The sequence below is a fragment of the Phycodurus eques genome, chromosome 2 (genome assembly GCF_024500275.1).
Source record: "Phycodurus eques isolate BA_2022a chromosome 2, UOR_Pequ_1.1, whole genome shotgun sequence".
Classification (NCBI taxonomy): domain Eukaryota; kingdom Metazoa; phylum Chordata; class Actinopteri; order Syngnathiformes; family Syngnathidae; genus Phycodurus; species Phycodurus eques.
Genome location: NC_084526.1, coordinates 5,438,121 through 5,443,389, shown reverse-complemented (window position 1 = coordinate 5,443,389; position 5,269 = coordinate 5,438,121).

The following is a 5,269-nucleotide window of genomic DNA, read 5'->3' as shown; positions in this document are numbered from 1 at the left end:
GTTTCACATGGCAATACCGTGGCGGTATTGGGTGTGGTGCCAACTGGTTCCTTTTCTTGGATAATTTTCATAAGAAGTTCAAACTGTGAGGTCACCTGTCTCATCATATTGTCCTGATGCATTGACAGTCCCTCTAGATGAAGGTGGAGGGCAGCAAGCTGCTCATCCTGCTTCGAGAGGCGTTGACCCTGCGCTTGAAGGGCTTTGCGCACCAGGTCTGAGTCTGCTGGGTCCATGTTATGGCCAGTTCGTTCTGTCATGAACAGAACAGAGGCTAGGACCCAAAAATGCAAGACTCCAAAACAAATGGACAGTTTCCAAAAAGAGAGGTTTAATAGACGGGCATAGGTCGGTACACGGGCAGGCAATCCAAGAAGGGCAACAGTATCCAAGAACATGAGGCAAAGAGGCAAGGTCGATAATCGGAACAGGGTCAAAGTCTTACTGTGAGTCTGTGACAAGGAATGCTGGAACGTGACGACAAGGTACAACGAACTGGCAACGAGTGGGACTGAGACACGAGGTTAAATACAATCGGTAATTAGGTATGAACGAGGCACAGGTGGTGAAGATGCTCACAGGAGCAGGTGTGTGAGAAACGAGAGAGAGGAAGACAAAACCTGGAACACACGCACACACACACACACACACACACACATACACACAAATGACAAGTTGGTACACAAACATTTTCACAGAAGCTGATGTAGGATGTAAGTGTCCACATATTCATCCAAGTTGTCATTTGAAGTTTCAAAGACACTCCAATCTGTGCAGTCAAACATTCTTGAAGTTTCTTTACTTCATTAGTCCACTTCCCTATATTCACTGTTTTTATCTCGTCTTTCGCGTCTTTCCTTTTTTTTTTTTTTTTTTTTTTTTTTAACCTGTCCTATTCAGTTTCATGGCCTTGCAAAATGGTGGATCTGTATCCCTTACAGAAAAGTTTAGCTGTGCAACAGGGGAGTTTGAAATAGTCCCTCTGCTTATTTTTTAATTTGTTAATTATTCTGATGTTTATTGAAAATGCAGCCGGATAGAAAATGTTTTTTGGGGACAGACAGAGGGACAGAGTGGACAAGGGGACTAGGGGAGCGAACCACAGCAAAACAATATCTAGATAGACAATCTAGATATTTGAGCACAAGTAGCGTTACAACTGTCAAATCGTGTTATTTGTGGATTGGGTGACATACACACACACACACACACACACACACACCCAGTGAGGATATGCACTAACTAACCAAGACAACAAGATGAGAGAGGACAGAAAAGGACAAGATGTGGGAAATGAGCAAGGCATTGCTTCTGATGAGTGGTGCGGTGGGATGCTTTTATAGTGTCTAAAAACCTGTAAGAACCTGTGACGATAACCTGTGTTGTTATTAGTGGTCCCACCACAAGCAATTAAAGCCTATAGCGTGTCTATGGAACTTATTTTTGAATGAACACCATATCACATGCACGTTAGTCAACTGGTGTAGGGAGTTGCTGAGCTGACACATTGAGGAAGGGTGGGGCCGAGCCCGTCCAGTGGGGGACCCAACCAGAGGGATGCCACCCACTTTGAAGGACCCAGGGCGGTCCCCAGCCGAACCGAAGCGTCCCGACCAGTCCCAAAGGGAGGGGCACGGGCACCGGACCTTGGCGTCTTTCCTGTGCCACTTCTATGGCAAGAGGCTGGCGGCACGCAGCCGACTGGCAAGCAGCCCAGTAAGCCTCATCTTCGGCCTTCTTTCACCCGGTCCTTGTCCTCTTTCCTCCAGCACTTCCATGGCTGGAGGTGGCCCAGGCACAGCCGTCTGCCAAGCCGACCAGGAAGCCTCTTCCTCGACCAACCAAAAAGGCATCTATCTTCAAATGAATCTTCGAATACATCTTCGGCCTTATATCCTAGTTTTCTCCTCGGCTACATAGAGAGAAAGGAACAAAAGAAAGATATAGGCTACTGTATAGGCATATACGTAACTGTAGCACACTGCTGGTGATGCTTTGTCCTACGGGTCCTCACATAACTAGAAAAAATCAATGACATAATGCCCAAAAGAATCACCTTCATTGTCATGAAAAGTGTCTGAAATAATCTGCCATCACTGGTTCAACTCTGGTCAATATTCTCAGCTGTCTTCATCGTATAATCCACTCTGACTCATTGTCATCCACTCCCGACCATGACATCACATCTTCTCCTTAAGCTTCTTGGAGAAGTTTGAGATACTCGATTAGGCATTTTCCCAACATAACCAGGAATCCCAATTTGATTAGTTGTTCCAGGTTTGTGCCAACTCTAGTTGTGTGACAAAATTGGCTAGATAGTATGCTAAAAGGTGGCATAAGCAGTTTGTCAACTGGCATTGAGTCATGAGCATGGCTCCCACAGTCTCTTTTCCTTGTTGTCACAACTTGTTGGTTATATTGTACTGTCTAGGGTTGATCATAGCTGGACTGTAGTATTAATACAAAGGCAGTGCTAGTTTGTGTATTACAGTATAATGCCCATGTCATGAGATTTTTTTTTAAACATGAGTAAACACATGACTCACACCTCTCTACTGCATGTGATGGTCTGATAAGAATATGTCAAACTGGACTTGAGCTAATAATTTCCTATTGTTTGGAGTATCAGCAACATCATTTTCAGTGGGCTGGCTCATGTTCTGGAAACATCTAGGTTTCTGTCCAAATAACAAATTACTGATTGTATTTGACAAAACAATTAAGGACCCATCCTACTATCTATTTACTGCTACCTATCTGGATCCAGGTCTTAGGGTAATAAGTCAAAGCACACTTCGTTCTAGTAAAACTAATGCATCTTCTTCTTCTTCTTTTCCTTTCGGCTTGTCCCGTTAGGGGTCGACACAGCGCGTCATCCTTTTCCATGTAAGCCTATCTCCTGCATCCTCCTCTCGAACACCAACTGCCATCGTGTCTTCCCTCACGACATCCATCAACCTTCTCTTTGGTCTTCCTCGAGCTCTCTTGCCTGGCAGCTCCATCCTCATCATCCTTCTACCAATATACTCACTATTTCTCCTCTGGACGTGTCCAAGCCATTGAAGTCTGCGCTCTCTAACTTTGTTTCCAAAACATCAAACCTCGGCTGTCCCTCTGATGAGCTCATTTCTAATTTTATCCAACCTGGTCACTCTAAGAGCGAACCTCAACATCTTCATTTCCGCCACCTCCAGCTCTGCTTCCTGTTGTCTCTTCAGTGCCACTGTCTCTAATCCATACATCATGGCTGGCCTCACTACTGTTTTATAAACTTTGCCCTTCATCCTAGCAGAGACTCTTCTGTCACATAACACACCTGACACCTTCCTCCACCCGTTCCAACCTGCTAGGACCCGTTTCTTCACTTCCTGACCACACTCACCATTGCTCTGGACGGTTGACCCCAAGTATTTAAAGTCCTCCACCCTTGCTATCTCTTCTCCCTGTAACCTCACTCTTCCCCCACCACCCCTCTCATTCATGCACATATATTCTGTTTTACTTCGGCTAATCTTCATTCCTCTTCTTTCCAGTGCATGCCTCCATCTCTCTAACTGTTCCTCCAGCTGCTCCCTGCTTTCACTGCAGATCACAATGTCATCTGCAAACATCATGGTCCACGGGGATTCCAGTCTAACCTCATCTGTCAGCCTATCCATCACCACTGCAAACAGGAAGGGGCTCAGGGCTGATCCCTGATGCAGTCCCACGTCCACCTTAAATTCTTCTGTCACACCTACAGAACACCTCACCGCTGTTCTGCTGCCCTCGTACACGTCCTGTATTATTCTAACATACTTCTCTGCCACTCCAGACTTCCGCATGCAGTGCCACAGTTCCTCTCTGGGTACTCTGTCATAGGCTTTCTCTAGATCTACAAAGACACAATGTAGCTCCTTCTGACCTTCTCTGTACTTTTCCATCAACATCCTCAAGGCAAATAATGCATCTGTGGTACTCTTTCTAGGCATGAAACCATACTGTTGCTCGCAAATACTCACTTCTGTCCTGAGTCTAGCCTCCACTACTCTTTCCCATAACTTCATTGTGTGGCTGATCAACTTTATTCCTCTATAGTTGCCACAGCTCTGCACATCACCTTTGTTCTTAAAAATGGGCACCAGTACACTTTTCCTCCATTCCTCAGGCATCTTCTCACGCACTAGAATTCTATTGAACAAGCTGGTCAAAAACTTCACAGCCACCTCTCCTAGATGCTTCCATACCTCCACAGGAATGTCATCAGGACCAACTGCCTTTCCATTTTTCATCCTCTTTAATGCCTTTCTAACTTCCCCCTTACTAATCATTGCCACTTCCTGGTCCACCACACTTACCTCTTCTACTCTCCCTTCTCTATCATTTTCCTCATTCATCAACTCATCGAAGTATACTTTCCATCTAGCAAGCACACTGCTGGCACCAGTCAACATATTTCCATCTCTATCCTTAATCACCCTAACCTGCTGCACATCCTTCCCATCTCTATCCCTCTGTCTGGCCAGCCTGTATAGATCATTTTCTCCTTCTTTAGTGTCCAACCTGCCATACATGTCATCATATGCCTCTTGTTTGGCCTTTGCCACCTCTACCTTTGCCCTGTGTCGCATCTCAATGTATTCCTTTCGCCTCTCCTCGGTCCTCTCAGTGTCCCACTTCTTCTTAGCTAACCTTTTTCCTTGTATGATTTCCTGTACTGTGAGGTTCCACCACCAAGTCTCCTTCTCTCCTTTCCTGCCAGAAGATACACCAAGTACTCTCCTGCCTGCTTCTCTGATCACCTTGGCTGCAGCGGTCCAGTCTTCTGGAAGCTCCTGCCGTCCACCGTGAGCCTGTATCACCTCTTCCCGAAAAGCTGCACAACACTCGTCCTGTCTCAGCTTCCACCACATGGTTCTCTTCTCTGCCTTTGTCTTCCTAATTTTCTTCCCCACCACCAGAGTCATCTTACACACCACCATCCTATGATGTCTAGCCACACTCTCCCCTACCACTACCTTACAGTTGGTAACCTCCTTCAGATTACATCGTCTGCACAAGATGTAATCCACCTGTGTGCTTCTACCTCCGCTCTTGTAGGACACCCTATGTTCCTGCCTCTTCTGGAAAAAAGTGTTCACTACAGCCATTTGCATCCTTGTTGCAAAGTCTACCACCATCTGTCCCTCCAAGTTCCTTTCCTGGATGCCGTACTTACCCATCACTTCTTCATCACCCCTATTACCTTCACCAACATGTCCATTACAATCTGCACCAATTACGACTCTCT